This window comes from Macaca nemestrina, chromosome X (genome assembly GCF_043159975.1).
Source record: "Macaca nemestrina isolate mMacNem1 chromosome X, mMacNem.hap1, whole genome shotgun sequence".
In the NCBI taxonomy this organism is placed as follows: domain Eukaryota; kingdom Metazoa; phylum Chordata; class Mammalia; order Primates; family Cercopithecidae; genus Macaca; species Macaca nemestrina.
The window spans coordinates 81,279,783-81,303,194 of record NC_092145.1 but is presented as its reverse complement, the minus strand read 5'-3'; positions in this window follow the sequence as shown (position 1 = coordinate 81,303,194).

Genomic DNA, 23,412 nt, shown 5'->3' with positions numbered 1-23,412 from the left:
ATCTACGTCTGATTGGGGTGCCTGAAAGTGAGGGGGAAAATGGAACCAAGTTGGAAAACACTCTTCAGGATATCATCCAGGAGAACTTCCCCAACCTAGTAGGGCAGGCCAACATTCAAATCCAGGAAATACAGAGAACGCCACAAAGATACTCCTCGAGAAGAGCAACTCCAAGACACATAATTGCCAGATTCACCAAAGTTGAAATGAAGGAAAAAATCTTGAGGGCAGCCAGAGAGAAAGGTCGGGTTACCCACAAAGGGAAGCCCATCAGACTAACAGCAGATCTCTTGGCAGAAACTCTCCAAGCCAGAAGAGAGTGGGGCCAATATTCAACATTCTTAAAGAAAAGAATTTTAAGCCCAGAATTTCATATGCAGCCAAACTAACTTTCATAAGTGAAGGAGAAATAAAATCCTTTACAGATAAGCAAATGCTTAGAGATTTTGTCACCACTAGGCCTGTCTTACAAGAGACCCTGAAGGAAGCACTAAACATGGAAAGGAACAACCGGTACCAGCCATTGCAAAAACATGCCAAAATGTAAAGACCATCAAGGCTAGGAAGAAACTGCATCAACTGACGAGCAAAATAACTAGTTAATGTCATAATGGCAGGATCAAGTTCACACATAACAATCTTAACCTTAAATGTAAATGGACTAAATGCTCCAATGAAAAGACACAGACTGGCAAACTGGATAAAGAGTCAAGATCCATCAGTCTGCTGTATTCAGGAGACCCATCTCACATGCAGAGACATACATAGACTCAAAATAAAGGGATGGAGGAAGATTTACCAAGCAAATGGAGAACAAAAAAAAGCAGGGGTTGCAATACTAGTCTCTGATAAAACAGACTTTAAACCATCAAAGATCAAAAGAGACAAAGAAGGCCATTACATAATGGTAAAGGGATCAATTCAACAGGAAGAGCTAACTATCTTAAATATATATGCACCCAATAAAGGAGCACCCAGATCCATAAAGCAAGTCCTTAGAGACTTACAAAGAGACTTAGACTCCCATAGAATAATAATGGGAGACTTAACACTCCACTATCAACATTAGACAGATCAACGAGACAGAAAGTTAACAAGGATATCCAGGAATTGAACTCATCTCTGCAGCAAGCAGACCTAATAGACATCTATAGAACTCTCCACCCCAAATAAACAGAATATACATTCTTCTCAGCACCACATCGTACTTACTCTAAAATTGACCACATAATTGGAAGTAAAGCACTCCTCAGCAAATGTACAAGAACAGAAATTATAGCAAACTGTCTCTCAGACCACAGTGCAATCAAACTAGAACTCAGGACTAAGAAACTCAATCAAAACCGCTCAACCACATGGAAACTGAACAACCTGCTCCTGAATGACTACTGGGTACATAACGAAATGAAGGCAGAAATAAAGATGTTGTTTGAAACCAATGAGAACAAACATGCAACATACCAGAATCTCTGGGACACATTTAAAGCAGTGTGTAGAGGGAAATTTATAGCACTAAATGCCCACAAGAGAAAGCAGGAAAGATCTAAAATTGACACTCTAACGTCGAAATTAAAAGAACTAGAGAAGCAAGAGCAAACACATTCGAAAGCTAGCAGAAGGCAAGAAATAACTAAGATCAGAGCAGAACTGAAGGAGATAGAGACACAAAAAACCCTCCAAAAAATCAATGAATCCAGGAGTTGGCTTTTTGAAAAGATCAACAAAATTGACAGACCGCTAGCAAGACTAATAAAGAAGAAAAGAGAGACGAATCAAATAGACGCAATAAAAAATGATAAAGGGGATATCACCACCGATCCCACAGAAATACAAACTACCATCAGAGAATACTATAAACACCTCTACGCAAATAATCTGGAATATCTAGAAGAAATGGATAATTTCCTGGACACTTACACTCTTCCAAGACTAAACCAGGAAGAAGTTGAATCCCTGAATAGACCAATAGCAGGCTCTGAAATTGAGGCAATAATTAATATCCTACCAACCAAAAAACGTCCAGGACCAGATGGATTCACAGCTGAATTCTATCAGAGGTATAAGGAGGAGCTGGTACCATTCCTTCTGAAACTATTCCAATCAATAGAAAAAGAGGGAATACTCCCTAACTCCTTTTATGAGGCCAACATCATCCTGATACCAAAGCCTGGCAGAGACACAACAAAAAAAAGAGAATTTTAGACCAATATCCCTGATGAACATTGATGTAAAAATCCTCAATAAAATACTAGCAAACCGGATTCAGCAGCACATCAAAAAGCTTATCCACCATGATCAAGTGGGCTTCATCCCTGGGATGCAAGGCTGGTTCAACATTTGCAAATTAATAAACATAATCCAGCATATAATCAGAACCAAAGAGAAGAACCACAAGATTATCTCAATTGATGCAGAAAAGGCTTTTGACAAAATTCAACAGCCCTTCATGCTAAAAACGCTCAATAAATTCGATATTGATGGAACGTACCTCAAAATAATAAGAGCTATTTATGACAAACCCACAGCCAATATCATACTGAATGGGCAAAAACTGGAAAAATTCCCTTTGAAAACTGGCACAAGACAGGGATGCCCTCTCTCACCACTCCTATTCAACATAGTGTTGGAAGTTCTGGCTAGGGCAATCAGGCAAGAGAAAGAAATAAAGGGTATTCAGTTAGGAAAAGAAGAAGTCTAATTGTCCCTCTTTGCTGATGACATGATTGTATACTTAGAAAACCCCATTGTCTCAGCCCAAAATCTCCTTAAGCTGATAAGCAACTTCAGCAAAGTCTCAGGATACAAAATTAATGTGCAAAAATCACAAGCATTCTTATACACCAGTAACAGGCAAACAGAGAGCCAAGTCATTAATGAACTTCCATTCACAATTGCTTCAAAGCGAATCAAATACCTAGGAATCCAACTTACAAGGGATGTAAAGGACCTCTTCAAGGAGAACTACAAACCACTGCTCCGTGAAATAAAAGAGGACACAAACAAATGGAAGAACATACCATGCTCATGGATAGGAAGAATCAATATCGTGAAAATGGCCATACTGCCCAAGGTAATTTATAGATTCAATGCCATCCCCATCAAGCTGCCAATGAGTTTCATCACAGAATTGTAAAAAGCTGCTTAAAGTTCATATGGAACCAAAAGAGAGCCCGCATCTCCAAGACAATCCTAAGTCAAAAGAACAAAGCTGGAGGCATCACGCTACCTGACTTCAAACTATACTACAAGGCTACAGGAACCAAAACAGCATGGTACTGGTACCAAAACAGAGATATAGACCAATGGAACAGAACAGAGTCCTCAGAAATAATACCACACATCTACAGCCATCTGATCTTTGACAAACCTGAGAGAAACAAGAAATGGGGAAAGGATTCCCTATTTTATAAATGGTGCTGGGAAAATTGGCTAGCCATAAGTAGAAAGCTGAAACTGGATCCTTTCCTTTCTCCTTATACAAAAATTAATTCAAGATGGATTAGAGACTTAAATGTTAGACCTAATATCATAAAAATCCTAGAGGAAAACCTAGGTAGTACCATTCAGGACATAGGCATGGGCAAAGACTTCATGTCTAAAACACCAAAAGCAACGGCAGCAAAAGCCAAAATTGACAAATGGGATCTCATTAAACTAAAGAGCTTCTGCACAGCAAAAGAAACTACCATCAGAGTGAACAGGCAACCTACAGAATGGGAGAAAATTTTTGGAATCTCCTCATCTGACAAAGGGCTAATATCCAGAACCTACAAAGAACTCAAACAAATTTACAAGAAAAAAACAACCCCATCAAAAAGTGGGCAAAGGATATGAACAGATATTTCTCAAAAGACGACATTCATACAGCCAACAGACATATGAAAAAATGCTCATCATCACTGGCCATCAGAGAAATGCAAATCAAAACCACAATGAGATACCATCTCACACCAGTTAGAATGGCAATCATTAAAAAGTCAGGAAACAACAGGTGCTGGAGAGGATGTGGAGAAATAGGAACACTTTTACACTGTTGGTGGGATTGTAAACTAGTTCAACCATTATGAAAAACAGTATGGCGATTCCTCAAGGATCTAGAACTAGATGTACCATATGACCCAGCCATCCCATTACTGGGGATATACCCAAAGGATTATAAATCATGCTGCTATAAAGACACATGCACACATATGTTTATTGAGGCACTGTTCACAATAGCAAAGACTTGGAATCAACCCAAATGTCCATCAGTGACAGATTGGATTAAGAAAATGTGGCACATATACACCATGGAATACTATGCAGCCATAAAAAAGGATGAGTTTGTGTCCTTTGTAGGGACATGGATGCAGCTGGAAACCATCATTCTTAGCAAACTATCACAAGAACAGAAAACCAAAGACCGCATGTTCTCACTCATAGGTGGGAACTGAAAAATGAGATCACTTGGACTCGGGAAGGGGAACATCACACACTGGGGCCTATCATGGGGAGGGGGTAGGGGGGAGGGATTGCACTGGGAGTTATACCTGATGTAAATGAGGAGTTGATGGGTGCTGACGAGTTGATGGGTGCAGCACAGCAACATGGCACAAGTATACATATGTAACAAACTTGCACGTTATGCACATGTACCCTAGAACTTAAAGTATAATAATAATAAATAAATTTAAAAAAAAAAAGAAATCCAGCTCATTGCCTTAAATATATGCACATGTGCCAGTTAGGACAGTTTCTCTCTGGAAGAAGGGAAACAAGTTAAAAGAGTGATTTTATTTCTACTCAGCCTGCCGCTTTTAGTTCATTAGTCTATAGTGGCACACTACTTCAGAAAGCAGATTCCACAGATAATCCATATGGCATAAAGGTTTTTCTTGGCCACCAGGAAAGAAAGTTCCCATTGCAGGAGAAGCAGGAATGTGCAATGAAATATCACCATAAGAACTTCTATACTTTTACATGTAAGTATTTCTACAAAAATGATGGAAGCTTGGATTTCACCACGTGAGTTTGGGCTATTGTGTTACTGTTAAATATAGGACTGAACCAATGCTCTCAGCAACAACAGAATGGCTATCTATGTTTGGATACTTTCATTCCCTTTCTATCCCTTCATGAGATCCATGAATCTTAAAATCCGCATGATGTTTCAGAGTTTATTTGGCCAATTCCCTTCCTCCAGATAGGTCTCACAGCAAGGCTAGATATATGCTATGGAAAAGAAAGACAGTATGAGGAGAAGGCAGGACAGTCTGACAATCAGTAAGATGTAGATTCTGGTCTTGCACCCGCTACTAATTTAGTTGAGCAATCTAGTTCCACTATTTGGCATTTGTTCCCTTTTGTTAGGGTGCTAGAAAACGTGAGCTTAATACCTTTCAGCTCTGAAATCCTGGGTTAGATGAATGTTAGTGGTTTATCATTTGCATATGCACCATCTCCTTTCTACAACTCGAATCTCCTCACCCCACGATAGACACTCTCTTCAGAAACTCGTTGTCCTCTTTTCCTTGCCATCACACTACATCCCTCTAAACCAGGATTTCTGACCACAATTGACATTTTGCACTGGGGAACATTTTTATTGTGGAGATCTGTCCTGTGTATTGTAGGGTGTTTAGTAGAACCCAGGCCTCAACCCACTAGTTGCCAGTAGCATCACACATGCACCCTCCCCTGCCCCCCCCCACACACACATCCAGCTGTGGCAACTATAAATGTGTCTAGACATTGCCAAATGTTCACTTGGACATAAAACCTTCCCAGTTAAGAATCCTACCATAAAGACATGCATCAAAATTAAAGCATGAAAAGAATGTGAAAAATGCATTCAGACTGAAATGGCAGTAAAACCCCCAAAGGCCATTGGAAAATGGAAGAGACTACTCTAAATGTGATAAGTTTCCAGTCACTGGAGCTAAATAGAAGCTGTGTTGGAATGTAGTAAGAATGCGTTCTTGGTTTCACTTTTGCTACTCCATTCCATTCTCCATATGGCCACCAATATGAATTTCTGAAAATATAAATTACTTAATATTACTTCCTGCTTAAAACCTTCCAATGACTTCTGTTACACTTGGAACAAAATCCAAGCTCATTGCTAGATGCTATGAAGTCTCATACAAAGTAGTCATTGCCTGTCTTTTCACCTTTATCTTGTACTAGTCTTTCCCTTAGTCATTGTGTGCAAACCTTGCCCAAACAAACCAATCTCTTTCCATATCTCCACATCTTCATACTCACTGTTCCCTCTTCTCAGTATGTTCTTATTTTAGATATTTGCATGACTAGCTCCTTCTCATCTTTTAAATTTCGTCTTCTTACAGAGGACTTCTCTAACCACTCTATCTTAAATAGCTATCCCCATCTTAATCCATTATTTGATATTGGAGCACCTTCTACATGTTTTCTACTATATATGTGTGTGTGTGTGTATATATATGTGTGTATATATATGTGTGTGTATATATATGTATATATATGTATGTATATATGTATGTGTGTATATGTATGTATATATAGAGAGTTTTCTACAATTTTTAATGATCTTCATGTTTAATTTTTTACTGTATATTTACCACTACCTCCAAGATTCAGTTTTCTGAGACAAGGGGACATGTCTCCTTTTATTTTAGTGCAAATACCACAGCTCTTAGTAAAATGTTTGGCACATAGCAGGTAGTCAATAAATATTTGCTGAATGATGATCAATGTAGAGACATCCATGTGTGATAAGAAGTTGAGCCCTTGAACATAAAAGATCCTTTTAACTTTACTGCTCTATAATATTGTGATTCATTTGATCATTAGTCAAATAAGTAAGAGCCGCTTATGTGCAGGATATAATGCCAGAGATGATAACACATGTCCAAAAATAATCTCAGTTTAAGGCAGTATGTGATCCAAGTGTTATAGGAGTTCTGAGAGTGGAGAAATCACTTCAGCATGAGTAATTATCAAAGCCTTTGCAGAAACATAGTGTTTGTGCTGTGTCTTAAGGAATGAGTAATATTTTAAACAAGCGAAGAAGCAAAGATGCTGACTGGAGCATGCCAAGTGAAGTAGTGGAATAGCAAGTGTCAATAAGAGTGATAAAAAGGTGGGCTGAAGCCAATTCGAGGATGACTATTAATGCCAGCTTTCATAAGTTTAAGTTTGATTTAATTAGCAATTGAGAAACATTTACATATTTTGAGCTGGAAATGGCATAAGTGCTGTAGAAAGATTAATATGATAACAGTATTTAGGTATGAATGGAGTGGAGAGGTAGGGATACAACTTTGGAAGTTCTTGCAATAGTCAGGAAGATGTAATAAGAATGAATACTGGGTGGTGAGAGCATGATTTAAAAGATATCACTAAGCATGGTCAACATTAAAAAAATAGTTTTCAGGACTTGGAATTCTGTTTGTTTGTTTGTTTGTTTCTTGAGACGGAGTCTCTCTCTGTTATGCAGGCTAGAGTGCAGTGGTGCAACGTCGGCTCACTGCAACCTTCACTTCCCAGGTTCAAGTGATTCTCCTGCCTCAGCCTCCTGAGTAGCTGGGACTACAGGTGCAAGCCACCACATCCAGCTGATTTTTGTCTTTTCCATACAGTCAGGGTTTCGCTATATTGGCCAGGCTGGTCTGAAACTCCTGACCTCGGTTGATCCACCCACTTCAGCCTCCCAAAGTGCTGGAATTACAGGCATGAGCCACTACGTCTGGCCTAGGACTTGGAATTTGATTGAAGGGTTGAATAAGGACAAGGGAAAAAGAGGAGAAGATGACTTAAAAATTTAAGCCTGGGTGCTACATTCTGAAAAATGAAAAAATGAAAAGGATATATTGGTTTACAGGAAAAATGTGGTCTTTGGTGCTTAACCATACTAAAGGTTGCTTTAGTGATTATGGTTTTGTCCTAAAAACTCAGTCTCTGAATATACATGGAGTCACGTTATTCAAGAATCTCCTAAAATACGCCAGTGACATTTTATCTGTTTGAGAGGCCCCTAATGGACTGTTTTGCAGAACCAAAAAATCTTGTACAAGAAGTGTTGGCATGACGAATTATTAAATCTTGAAAGGATGTTAGAGTTTTCTTTTTTGATCTTTTATGCAGCATCTTGAAAAGAGCATGAATGGTGGATCAGTAAACCCTGGGTTCAAGTGCCAGCTCTGCCACTAACTCACTTTGTAACACTGAGCAAGTCATTATCAAAGAGTAAGTAAATCTGCTTTCTGGACATAAGTTTTTTTCATCTGACTATAATGAGAAAGTTGTCTTCACTAGTCCTGTCCTCTGTGGTTTAGGAAATCCCTTTCTACTCACTTGTTTTTGCCTCCTCTTTTCAAAACTCCAAGAATGTTTCTGAGTCCACACTTTATGTGCAACCATACTTGGCAAAAATGACTGGTTTACATCCATGGCCCTATTTCACACAAGATTTCTCTTTCACTCTAACATTTTATCCCACTATTATCAAGGTTACCCCTGGGTAATTACTTAAGTCATCTAAATATTTTTACAATTCCAGGAGTGGTCAGTGGGTTAATATAGCTTTGGAGCTCTATTGGAAATTGCTTAACAACAAACCTCCCTGACCTTTGATCCATGACACAACTCACTTATCAACTTTCCATTTCCCATGGTGATAATCATTCTAGAAATATCATACAAGACAGATCCCCGAAATGATATATTTTTCAAAAATAACAAAAGGAAAGGAGCAATTGGTAACTGAGTCATGCATCAGCAAATATGCATTCAGTATCTAGTCTGTATCAACACTATGACAAGTTTCCAAATCTACTAGTTGCTTGGTTATCTTTAAGATACTGATTTAGTTGACATAGACCCAAGACCCCTTTTGCCAAGTCCTCAGCAAGGCTCTGAATTGGGGGGTTGGAGAATAAAACATGGTTTGGATAACAGAAAACTACTCATTAAAGGTGTGATTCAGATGATGTATTAGGATGTTCTCACATTGATATAAAGAAGTATCTAAGACTGGGAGATTTATACAGAAAAAAAATGTTTAATTGGATCACAGTCCTGCAGGCTGTATAGGGAGCATAGTGGCATCTTCTTCTTGAAAGGCCTCAGGAAGCTTCCAACCATGGCAGAAGACAGAGAGAGAGCAGACACATCACATGGCAAGAGCAGGAGCAAGAGCAAGAGAGCAACGTGCCACACACTTTTAAACAGCCAGATCTTGCAAGAAGTCACTTACTGTTGTGAGTACAATGCCAAGGGGATGGTACTAAACCTTTCAAGAGAAATCCATGATCCAATCACCTCCCACCAGGCCACACTTCCAACATTGGGGACTACAATTCAACATAAGATTTGGTCAGGGACACATCCAAACTATATCACTCTGATCCTGGCACCCACTCTGCCAAATCTCATGTTCTTCTCACATTGCAAAGTACAATCATCCCTCCTCAATAATCCACCAAAACAATCTCCTTTAACTCTATGTCCCTCATCCAGGGCACATTTGTGTAATGGATGGGCTCCCAAGACCTTGGGCAGCTCCACCCCTGTGACTTTGCAGGGTTCAGATCCCATGGCTGCTCTCACAGGCTGGCATTGAGTGCCTGTGGCTTTTCCAGACACAGGATGCAAGCTGTCAGTGGATGATGGTGGTGCTCTTCTAACTGCTCCACTAGGCAGTGCTTCAGTGGAGACTCTGTGTAGGGGCTCCAATCCCACATTTCACCTCTGCACTGCCCTAGTAGAGGTTCTCTGTGAGGGCTCCACACTTGCAGTGGACTTCCTCCTCAATGCACAAGCTTTTCTATACATCATCTGAAATCTAGGCAGAGGATCCCAAGACTTAACTCTTGCACTCTGTGCTCCTGCAGGATTAACACCACATTGAAGCTACCAAGGCTTATGGCTTACACTATCTGAAGCAGTGGTCCAAGCTGTACCCAAGCTGTATCCAGCTATTTGAGCCATAGCTGGAACTGGAGTGGCCAGGATGCAGAAAGCAGTGTCCATAGGCTGCACAGGAAAGCAGAACCCTGGACCTGGCCTACAAAACCATTCTGTTCTCCTAGACATCAGGGCCTGTGATGGGAGGAGCTGCATTTTAGATTTCTGAAATGTCTTCAAGGCCTTTTTCTCATTGTCTTGGCTATCAGAACTTGCCTTGTTTTTGGTTAGACAAATTTCTCTAGTAAGCAGTTGCTCAGCAGCATAATTGAATTCTTCTCTTGCAAGTGGGCTTTGCTTTTCTACCACATGGCCAGGCTGGAAATTCTCCAAATGTTTACACTCTGCTTCCCTTTTAAATATAAGTTCCAACTTATTTCTTTACTCCCACATCTGAGCATAGGCTACTAGAAGCAGCCACGTCATTTCTTGAACACTTTGCTGCTTATAAATGTCTTCTGCCAGATACCTTAGATTATCACTCTCAAGTTCAAACTTCTACATATCTCTGGGGCATGGACACAATCTGGCCAAGCTCTTTGCTAAGGCATAACATGTTTGACCTTTTCTCCAGTTCCCAATAAGTTTCTCATTTCCATCTGAGACCTCCTCAGCCTGGATTTCATTATCAGCATTTTGGTCACAACAGTTTAACCAGCTTCTAAGAAGTTCCAAACTTCCTTTCAGCTTTCTGCCTTCTGCTGAGTCCTCCACACTCTTCCAGCCTCTGCCTGTTATCCCATTCCAAAGCTGCTTTCACATTTTCAGGTATCTTTATAGCAATGGCCTACTCCTCAGTATCAATTTTCTGAATTAGGCCATTTTGTCACATTGCTATAAAAATACCTGAGACTGAGTAGTTTATAAAGAAGAGAGCTTTGGTTTGCTTATGATTCTGCAGGCTGTACAAGCAGCATAGCAGCACCTGTTTCTGAGGAGACTTCAGGAATCTTCCAATCATGGCCAAAGGCAGGGAGGAAGCAGGCACCTTACATGACACAAGCAATAGCAAGAGAAAGAGAGTGAGGGTTCCATGCCTTTTTAAACAGCAAGATCTCATGAGAAGTTATTTTCTATTGTGAGGACAATGCCAAGGAAATGGTACTAAGCCTTTCAGGAGAAATCTGCCTCCATAATCCAATCACTTCCCACCAGGTCCCACCTTCAACATTGGAGATTAAAATTCAACATGAGATTTGGGCAGGGACACATATCAAAACTATATGAGATGACATGAAAGAAAACTTCTTGTCAAAAAATATGTTCCTTAACTCTGCTCGAAATTCCACTCTTAATAAATGTCACTCTTCTAGGTTTCTCTTTTTAAGTACAAATGCTAGTAAGAAAAAGTAGTAAGTCCTCAAAATTTCACTGGGAATCATCCACTCAAAATTCAGAGATAAACACTAACATGACTTGAGACTGATGAGTGTATAAAGAAGGGAATGGCCTTCACTTTACTAAGACAGTTTCAGCCATATTAAAGTACATAGATCCTGCAACCATACTACCTGGATTTGAACTTTCCACTTACTAACTGAATCACCCTAAGTTACTTCCTTTCCTGTGCCTTTGGACTAATAATAACAATCTTGAAGTTATTGTGAAGATTAACTGAGTTACCATACATGAAAAACTTAGAAGAGTATCTCACTTATAGGATGGGCTCAATAAATATTAACTATTTTTACTAGGCATAGTGCTGGACATACATTATCAACCATAAAAAGATGTAGCTGGCATGAAAATTTTAGGTTGCTGGGAAGAGAGAGGCACAACTGGAGGGAATTAAGCCAACACTACTAGCCTCACTATGAGAAATTAACCCTGAAAGAGAAAAGGGGAAGGGAGGCCATGAAGATATTTTAGTGGACTAGGAGTCCAAGCCCAGACACTTCCAAGCTACCCTACAAGACCACCTAGAGCAAGTTGTTTCCCTTTCTGAGGCCTGATTCCTCATTTTTTAAAAAATAAAGGACTTTGGGAACCTCATCTCTAAGGTCCTATTCCGAAAGTATCTATAGTCCAGGAGTCTAATGAGAAAGAAATAAAGCATATTCAAATAGAAAGAAAGGAAGTCAAATTGTCTTTGTTTGCAGATGACAAGATCCTATATGTAGAAAATCCCATCGTCTCAGTCCAAAATCTTCTTAAGCTGATAAGCAACTACAGCAAAGTCTCAGGATACAAAATCAAGGTACAAAAATCACAAGAATTTCTATACACCAACAACAGGCAAGCGGAGAGTCACACCATAAATGAAATCCCATTCACAAACACAGGTCACAACAGAGCTGCAGTGAGCAGCCCAGAGTGCCGAGTCACCATCTACAGCCAGCACTCAAGGGAGAGAAGACCTCACACTTTCAGAGCATTGGGAAGAAACATGGCTGCAACTGTGAGAAAACACAGGGGAGCCACACAACTAAACAAGAATCTACCAACTGACCAATAAGCCTGAGTGCCACCTGCTGGATCATACCCCAAAGCTTCAACACCAAAATAACTCACTAACATACCCTTTAAAAAAAAAAGTCAACATCACTGATCAATAGAGAAATGCCCATCAATACCACAATGAGATACCATCTCACACCTGTCAGAATAGCTATTACCAATAAGTCAAAAAAAAAAAAATGACAGGCTGACAAAGTTGTGGAGAAAAAGAAATGCTTATGCACCGTTGGTGGAAGTGTAAATTAGTTCAACCACTGTGGAAGACAGTGTGGCAATTCCTCAGAAATCTAGAACCAGAAATACCATTTGACCCAGCAATCCTATTACTGGATATATACCCAAAGGAATATATACTACTCTATTTTGAAGATACATGCACGCAGGTGTTCATTACAGCAATATTCACAGTAGCAAAGACATGGAATCAACCCAAATGCCCATCAACAACAGACTGGACAAAGAAAATGTGGTACATATACACCATGGAATACTGTGCAACTATAAAAAGGATTGAGATCATGTCCTTTGCAGATATGTAGATGGAACTGGAAGACATTATTCTCAGCAAACTAATGCAGGAACAGAAAACCAAACACTGCATGTTCTCACTTATAAGTGGGAGCCGAACAATGAGAACACATGGACACAGGGAGAAGAACAACACACACCCAAGACCTGTCAGAGGGTGAAGGGAGGGAGAACATCAGGACAAATGGCTAATGCATGTGGGGCTTAATACCTATGTGATGGGTTGATAGGTACAGCAAACCACCATGACACAGGCTTACCTAAGTAACAAACCTGCACGTTCTGCACGTGTATCCTGGAACTTTAAAATTAAAACAAAGAATTTTTTTAGATACATCAAAGAAGTGAGGTCATAGGAATATCACTGCCCCCAAAATTGGAAAGACATCTAAGTAGATACAGAATCATAATATTCTAGACCAGAAACCTACAAGCAGAAACCTATGCAAAAACCAGTGCCAGGGAAGGAAAACTTGAACTACAAATGACAGATTGCTAGAAGTTCCCTGTGAACAAGCCTGAAAGTGAAAAATTCCAAAGGAACACAGATAGATAATTTAAGCAGAAACAATGGAAATTCTAAGAGATCATTAAAAATAAATGCTAAAGGTTGTGTTTATTCCTTTTAATTCTTTTTTAAAATTTTGGTCCAACTGTCTTATTTCAGAGAACCAGTCTTCCAGTTCTGAGATTATTTCCTCAGCTTGGTTTATTCTGCTGTTAATACTTGTAATTGCATTGTGAAATTCTTGTATTGTGTTATTTACCTATGTCAGACCTGTTAGGTTCTTTTTTATATCAGCTAGTTCATCCTTTAGTTCCTGTAATGCTGAATGGTGATTCTCATTTTCCTTGGATTGGGTTTTGCCATCCTCCTGAATCTTGATAATCTTTGTTCCTATCCATATTCTTAATTCCATTTCTGTCATTTCAACGAGTTTAGCCAAGTTAAGAACTCTTATTGGAGAGCTTGTGTGGTCATTTGGAGGACATGTAACACTCTACCCAGTTGATTTACTGGAGTTCTTGCATTGGTTCTTTCTCATCTCTGTGTGTGGGTATTTCTTTAACTGCAGTGTAGATTAAGTACAGTCAATAGACGTCTTTTCTGGGTGTTTTCACTGGGCTGAGCCTTTGTGAAGGGTTTTTATTTGAAGCTGACTTCTTGTCTCTGGTTTCAGAGATGGGTATGGCAGTGAGATATTTTTAGTGTTGAAGCTTTGGGGTGTGATCCAGCAGGTGGCACTCAGGCTTATTGGTCAGTCAGCAGACTCTTCCTCAGTTGTGTGTCTCCCTTATGTTTCCTCACAGTTGCAGTCATGTTTCTTCTCAATGCTCTGAAAGTGTGAGTTATTCTTCCCTTTGAGTGCTGGCTGTAGATCATGATTTGGTACTCTGTGCTGCCTATTGTGGCTCTTGTGTGACCTCAGTGTTTTTGTTCCTTCCCCAACTTGGAGATAGCAAAGAAAGGAATAATAGTAGTGATTATGGCCAAGGATCATTTGCTTATTTTTGCTTCTTTTCTGGGGGCCCCACCACAGAGAGATGCAGGTCAGTAATTGCTCAGTGCAATCAGCCCAAGATGGAGAGTCTGTACTGTCGGTCAAAGCCAGGGGTTCTGTGACTGGTAATGAGAAGTGGAGGGTGTGAAGAACCCATATAAGATGGACTGGCCTCCTCTCCTGGGGTTGACTGCAGCTTATTGGATGCATGAAAAGGGCACAAAGGGTCTTTGTTCCTTTATTAGTCTGAGGCTGTTAAGGGCAGTTCCACTGCAGAGGCAGTGGCAGTGAGAATTTCAATTGCCCCTGGAAGCTCTGTCTAGGGAGTCACCAAATTGCTACCTCCAAGAAGTTTGGAATTACATAAAGAGACAAAATCTACAAACCATTGGCATCCCTAAAAGGGAGGGGGAGAAAGCAAGCAACTTGGAAATTGTATTTCAAGATATCATCCATGAAAACTTCTCCAACTTTACTAGAGAGGCCAAAAGTCAAATTCAGGAAATACAGAGAAATCCTGCAAGATTCTAAAAAAAAAAAAGATAATTCCCAATCTGACACATAATTGTTAGGTTTTACAAGGTTAAAATGAAAGAAAGGATGTTAAAGTCAACTAGAGAGAAATGGCAGGTCACCTACAAGAAGAACCTCATCAGACTAACAACAGACCACTTAGCTGAAACCCTATAAGCCAGAAGAGATTGGGGGACCTATATTCAACATTCTTAATTAAAAAATCTTCAACCAAGAATTTCATATCCAGCCAAACGCAGTTTCCTAGGTGATAGAGAAATAAGATCCTTTTCAGATAAGCAAATGTTGAGGAAATTCATTACCACCAGACCTGCCTTAAAAAAGATTTTTCAAGAACTAAATAAAGAAAGAAAAGACCACTACCAGCTGTTAATAATACAGAAATACACCAGAACACACAGACCAGTGTCACTGTAAAGCAACCACACACACAAGCCAACATAATAACTAGCTGACAGTGTAATAACAGGATCAAATCCACACATATCAATATTAACCTTGAATGTAAATGGGCTAAATGACCAACTTAAAAGGTAGAGAGTGGCAAGTTGGATAAAAAAGCATGACCTTATTGTATGCTGTCTTCAAGCGACCTATCTCACATGTAGTGACACAGATAGACTCAAAATAAAGGGATGGAGGAAAATCTACCAAGTAAATGGAAAACAGAAAAAAAGTAGAGGTTGCAAACCTAATTTCAGACAAAACAGATTTCAAACCAACGAAGGTCAAAAATGAGAAAAAAAGGTCATTACATAGTGACAAAAATTTCAATTCAACAAGAAGAGCTAATTAGCTTAAATATATATGCACCCAACACAGGAGTACGCAAATTCATAAAACAAGTTCTTAGAGACCTAAAAAGAGACATAGGCTCCCACAGAGCAGTAGTGGGAGATTAGTAGTGGGAGATTTCAACACTCCACTGAGAGTATTAGACAGATCACTGAGGCAGAAAATTAACAAAGATATTCAGAACCTAAACTCAACATTGAAACAAATGACTCTGATAGACCTTTACAGAATTCTCCACCCCAAAACAACAGGATAGCCTTCTAACTGCTGCATAACACATACTCTAAAATTAACCACATAATTGGACAGAAAACAATCCTCAACAAAGTAAAAGAACCAAAATCATACCAAACACATTCTTGGGCCACAGTGCAATAAAAATGGAAGTCAAAACTGTGAAAATCGTTCAAAACCATGCAATTACATGGAACTTAAACAACATGCTCCTGAATGACTTTCCAGTAAATAATGAAATTAAGGCAGAAATCAAGAAGCTCTTGGAAAATAAGGAGAACAATGACACAGCATCTCTGGGACACAGCTAAGGCTGTGTTAAGATGGAAATTCATAATACTAAATGTCCAGATCAAAAAGTTAGACAGATCTCGAGTGAACAACCTCACTTCACAATTGAATGAATTAGAGAAGGAAGAACAAATCAACCCCAAAATTACCAGAAGATGAGAAATAACAAAAATTAGAGCTGAAGTAAAGGAAATTGAGAGCCAAAAAAACCCATTTAAAAGATCAATTAACCCAGGAGTTGTCTTTTTGAAAATAATAATAATAATAATAAAGTATATAGACTACTATCTTGATGAATAAAGAATAAAATACAGAAGATCCAAATGAACACAATTAGAAAGGATGAAAGGAATGTTACTACTAACCCCACGGAAATAGAAGCAACCATCAGAGACTAATATGAATACCTCTAGACACATAAACTAGAAAACCTAGAAGAAATGGATACATTCCTGGACACATACACCTGCCAAGACTTAGCCAGAAAGAAATTAGTTCCCTTAACAGAACAATAAAGAGCTCTGAAATTAATTCAATAATAAATAACCTACTAACCAAAAGAAAAGCCCTGGACCAGATGGATTCACAGCCAAATTCTACCAGATGTATGAAGAAGAGCTAGTAACATTCCTACAGAATTCATTCCCAAAAATTGAGGAGGAGGACCCCCTTCCCAACTCATTCTATGAACCCAGCAGCATCCCTTCACAACCTGTCAGAGACACAACAAAAGCAGAAAACTTCAAGTTAATATTTTTGATGAACAGCAATGCAACGATCCTCAACAAAATACTTGCAAACTGAATCCATTAGCATATCAATAAGCTAATCCACTCTGACCAGGTAGGCTTCACCCCTGAGGTTCAAGATTTTTTCAACATATGCAAATCAATACATGTGATTCATCACATAAACAGAACGAAATACAAGAGCATAGAATTATCTCAATAGACACAGAGAAGTTTTTGAATAAAATTAAACACACCTTTATGTTAAAAACTCTGAATAAATTAGGTATTAAAGGAACATACCTCAAAATAATAACAGCCATCTATGACAAGTCCAGAGCCAACGTTAAACTAAATGGGAAAAAGCTGGAAGCATTCACCTTAAAAACCAACAGAAGACAAAAATGTCCTCTCTTACCACTTCTACCCAACAGAGTACTGGAAGTCCTAGCCAGAGCAATCGGGCAAGAGAAAAAAATAAAGCATTAAAATAGGAAGAGACGAAGTCAAACTATCTCTGATTACAGACGACATGATTCTATATCTTAAAAAAACCCATGGTTTTGGCCCAAAAGCTCCTCCAGCTAATAAACAACTGTTGTAAAGTTTCAGGATAGAAAATCAATGTACAAAACTCACTAGCATTCCTATACGCCAGCAACAGCCAAATCTACAGCCAAATCAGAAAGGCAATTCCCTTCACAGTTGACACAAAAAGAATAGAATACCTGAGAATACAGCCAACCAGGGAGATGAATAATTCCTACAATGAGAGTTATAAAATACTGCTCAAAGAAATCAGAGAAGATACAAACAAATGGAAAATCAACCCATGTACATGGAGAGGAGAATCAATATCATTAAAATGACTATACTGCCCAAAGAAATTTACAGATTTAATACTATTTTTATCAAATTATTGACATTCTTCACATAACTAGAAAAATGGTTTTAAAATTCATATGGAGCCAAAAAGGAGCCCAAATACCCAAGGCAATCCTAAGGAAACAGAACAAAGCTGGAGGCATTACCTTACCCAACTTCAAACTATACTACAAACTACAGCAACCAAAACAGCATGGTACTAATACAAAAACAGACACATAGACCAATGGAACACAACAGAGAGCCCAGAAATAAGGCCACACATCTACAACCCTCCAATATTTGACAGAAACAAGTAATGAGGAAAAGACTTCTTACTCAATAAATGGCATTGGGATAACTGGCTAGCCATATGCAGAAGATTGAATCTGGATCCCTTTCTTACACCATATACAAAAATCAACTCAAGATAAATTAAATGTCTTAAAATTAAAACCCAAAACTATGAAAAAGAACCTGAAGACAACGTAGGCAATACTATTCTGTACATAAGGATGGGCAAAAATTTTATGACAAAGACACTAAAAGCAATAGCAACAAAAGCAAAATTGGCAATTGGGATCTAATTAAACTTAAGACCCTCTGCACTGCAAAAGATACTATCAACAGAATAAACAGACAACCTACAGAATGGGTGAAAATTTTTGCAAACTATGCATCCAACAAAGGTCTAATATCCAGCATCTATACGGAACTTAAACAAATCTAGAAGAAAAAAACAAGCAACCCCATAAAAGGTGTGCAAAGGATATGAACAAACACTTCTCAAAAGAAGATATACATGCAGTCAACAAGAATTTGAAAAGGAGCTCAATATTCCTGATCATTTAGAAAATGAAAATTAAAACCAAAATGAGATGCCATCTCCCACCAGTCAGAATGGAAATTATTTAAACATTAAAAAATAACAGATGCTGGTGAGGTTGTGAAGAAAAGGGAACAATTATACACTGTTGGAGGGAGTGTAAATTAGTTCAACCATTGTGTAAAACAGTATGATGATTTTTCAAAGAACTAAAAGCAGAACTACCATTCGACCCAGCAATCCCTTTACTGGGTATATACTCAGAGGAATATAAACTATTCTACCGTAAAGACACATGCACTTATATGTTCATTGCAGCACTATTCACAATAGCAAAGACATGGAATCAATGTAAATGTCCACTAATGACAGATTGGATAAAGAAAATGTGGTACAGATACACCATGGAATACTATGCAGCCATAAAAAAGAACAAGATTATGCCTTCTGCTGGAACATGGAAAAAGCTGGAGGTTATTATCTTCAGCAAACTAATGCAGGCACAGAAAACCAAATACCGCATATTCTCACTTATAAGTGGGAGCTAAGTGATAAGAACTTATGAACACAAAAAAGGAAACAACAGACACTGGGGTTTACTTGAGGTGAGAGGATGGGAAAAAAGAAAAAAAAAATGTGTATTATATTGTTACTGAGTATTGACATTCTACACATCAATTAGATCGGTGGGTAGATAATGTTCTAGCCTTCTTTTCTTCTACTGATTATCTCTAAATTCTATCAATTACTAAAAATGGAGTATTCATATCTCCAACTATAATTGTGAATTCGTCCATGTCTCCTTTTATATTTGTTGTTTTTATTTATATATTTTGAAGCTCTATTACTGAGTATATATACATTTAAAATCTTCATTAATGGATACTTTTGTTGTTTAAAAATGTCCCTCATTATCCTTGGTAATATTTCTTGTCCTGAAGTCTATTTTTTAATATTAATGTAGCCACTGCACTTTATTTGATAAGTGCTTGCAGTCGTATCTTTTTCTATCCTTTTAATTATAACCTGTCTGTGCTTCTATATTTAAACATGTTTTTGTAGACAGCAGAAAGTTGGTCTTTGTTTTTGCTTGACTATATGAACCATTTATGCTTAATGTAATTTTCTATATGGTTAGATTATCATCTTGCTATGTTTTCTATGTGTAACATTTGTTCTTTTTATTGTTATTTGTTGTTCTTTTTTTCTTTTCTGACTTGGTTTGAATTATTTGATTTGCTTTTACAGCATTCCATTTTATCTTCTCGTATCTGAATTTTTTTATCTACACTTATTTGGAGAGTTTTTTTTTTTTTTTTGCTTCTGGTTTTGCATATGCGTATTTATTCTGTCACAGCCTACCTTCAAATAATATTATACTACTTCATGTATAAGACCTTACAACAATGTACATCTATTTATGCTTTCTATCTTTTGTGCTACTGTGGTCATATATTTTATGTCTATATAAGTTATAAGTACCATAAAACATTGTTGTTCTTTTCAAACAGTGAATTATATTTTAATCAAATTTTTAAATGAGTGTATAAATAAAAACTAGAAATCAAAATATGGCGTGCAACAGAAATAAAAAATGCTTTTGATTGTCTCATCAGTAGGCTGGACATGGGGGAGAAAAAATATATCTCTCAGCTTAGGGATATGACAATAGAATCTTCCAAAACCGAAAAGTAAAGAGAAAAATATTTGAAAAGGGAACAGAATAAGAAAGTCAGACAACAAAAGATGTAACTATGCATACTGGGAACACCATAAGGAGAAGAAAGAGAGAAAAAAAGAAATATTTAAAGTGACAGAGAATTTTCTGAAATTAACATCAAACACTTAACAACATTGAGGACACTAAGAGAATCAACTAGGATGATTCCAAAAAAAGGAATAAAAGAAAAAGCTACACTTAGGTTTATCACATTTAAACTGCAGAAAATCAAAGATAAAGAAAAGATGAAAGAAGTCAGAAGTTTTAAAAATGGTTTACTTGCAGAGAAGCAAAAAGAAATTAGAATGAAATATGTAAAGTATTGACAGAAAAGAAACCCACCATCTTAAATTTCTGTATCCTATGAAATAATCCTTCAAAAGTGAAGGCAAAATAAACATTTTGTCAGACAAACAAGAACTGAGAACATGTGTCATCAAAAGAATGGCCTCATAAAGTTAAAAGAAGCTCCTCAGGAATAATGAAAGCAATATTTGTCAGAAACTTGGATGTATTTAAAGAAAGAAAATATTAGAAATGGAATAAGTGAAAGTAAAATTAAAAATTATATTTTTATCTTCATTAATCTAACAGACAACAGTTTGTCCCAAATAGAAATAGCAACAGTATGTGTGTGTCTGTGTGTGTGTGTGTTTATATATAAGAGAAATGAATTGCAGCTATAATAGAAAGTTCAGAAAGAAAGAATAGAAAATATTTTGTTATTATAATATACTTGTACTACCTGTGAAGCAGTATAATGTTATTTAAAAGTGAACTTGGATTAGTGGTAAATGGATATTGCAAACTAAAGAGACACCTAAACAAAGTAGAAAAAATACATAATTGATGTATTAGTCTGTTCTCATGCTGCTAGTAAAGACACACCCAAGACTAGGTAATTTATAAAGAAAAGAGGTTTAATTGACTCACAGTTCCGCGTGGCTGGGGAGACCTCACAATCATGGTGTAATGCAAAAATGAAGCAAGAGATGTCTTACATGGCAGCAGGCAAGAGAGAGTTTATGCAGGGGAACTCCCATTAATAAAACCATTAGATCTCATGAGACTTATTCACTACCATGAGAACAGTATGGAAAAAATTGCCTCACATGATTCAATTATCTCCACTTTGCCCCACCCTCAACACATGGATATTATTAAAATTCAATATGAGATTTGAGTGGGGACACAGCCAAACTGTAGCATTGCACCCCTGTCCCCTCACAAATCTTACATCCTCACATTTCAAAGCCAATCATGCCTTCCCAACAGCCCTCTAAAGTCTTAACTCATTTCAGCATTAAATCAAAAGTCCACAGTCCAAAGTCTCATCTGAGACAAGGCAAGTCTTTTCTGCCTATAAGCCTGTAAAATCAAAATCAAGGTAGTTACTTCCTAGATACAATGGGGGTACAGGCATTGGGTAAATACACTTCTTCTAAAAGACAGAAATTGGTCAAAATGAAGGGGCCACAGGCCCTTCTGAAATCCATCAGGGCAGTCAAATCTTAAAGCTCCAAAATGATCTCCTTTGACTCCATGTCTCACATGCAGGTCATACTGATGCAAGACTTGGGTTCCCATGGTCTTGGGCAGCTCCACCCTGTGGCTTTGCAGGATTCAGCTCTCCTCCTGGCTGCTTTCATGGGCTGACATTGATTCTGTGGCTTTTCCAGGTGCACAGTGCAAGCTGTTGGTGGATCTACCATTCTGGAGTCTGAAGGACAATGCCCCTCTTTTCACAGCTCCACTAGGCAGTGCCTCAGTGGGGACTCTGAGTGGGGGCTTCAAGCCCACATATGCCTTCTGCATTGCCCTAGCAGAAGTAATCCATGAGGGTTCCACCCCTGCAACAAACTTCTGCCTGGAAATCCAGGTATTTCCATACATCATCTGAAATATAGGCAGAGGTTCTCAAACCTCAGTTCTTGACTTCTGTTCATGCACAAGCTCAACACCACATGGAAGCTGCCAAGGCTCAAGGCTTGCACTCTCTGAAACCACAACCAGAGCTGTACCTTGGCCCTTTTTAGCCAAAGCTGGAGCAGCTGGGATGCAGGGCACCAATCTCAAGGCTGCACACAGCACTGGGGCCCTGGACCCACCCCAGGAAACCATTTTTCCCTCCTAGGCCTCCAAGCTTATGATGGCAGGGCCTGATGCAAAGGTCTCTGACATGCCCTGAAGACATTTTCCCAGTTGTCTTGACAATTAGCATTTGGCTCCTCACTACTTATGCAAATTGCTGCTGATGGCTTGAATTTCTCCCCAGAAAATGGATTTTTCTTTTCTACTGCATCATTAGGTCTGCAAATTTTTGAAACTTTTATGCTCTGCTTCCTCTTGAGCACTTTGCTGCTTAGCAATTTTTTCTTCCGGATACTCCAAATCAACTCTCTCAAGTTCAAAGTTTCACAAATCTCTAGGGCAGGGGAAAAATACCACCAGCCTCTTTGCTAAAACATAGAAAGAGTCACCTTTGCTCCAGTTCCCAACAAGTTGTTCATCCCCATCTGAGGCCGCCTCAGCCTGGACTTTATTGTCCATATCACTATCCGAATTGGTCAAAACCAATAAAAAATTATCTAGGAAATTCCAAACTTTCCCACATCTTTCTGGCTTCTTCTGAGGCTCCAAACTGGCCCAACTCCTGCCTATTACCCAGTTCCAAAGTTGCTTCCACATTTTTAGGTGTCTTTACAGCAGTGCCCCACTCCCAGTACCAATTTACTGTATTAGCCTGTTATCACATGGTTAATAAAGACATACCCAGTATTGATGGAATGCATATCAAAATAATAAGAGCTATTTATGACAAACCCACAGCCAATATCATACTGAATGGGCAAAAACTGGAAAAATTCCCTTTGAAAACTGGCCAAGACAGGGATGCCCTCTCTCACCACTCCTATTCAACATACTGTTGGAAGTTCTGGCTAGGGCAATCAGGCAAGAGAAAGAAATCAAGGGTATTCAGTTAGGAAAAGAAGAAGTCAAATTGTCCCT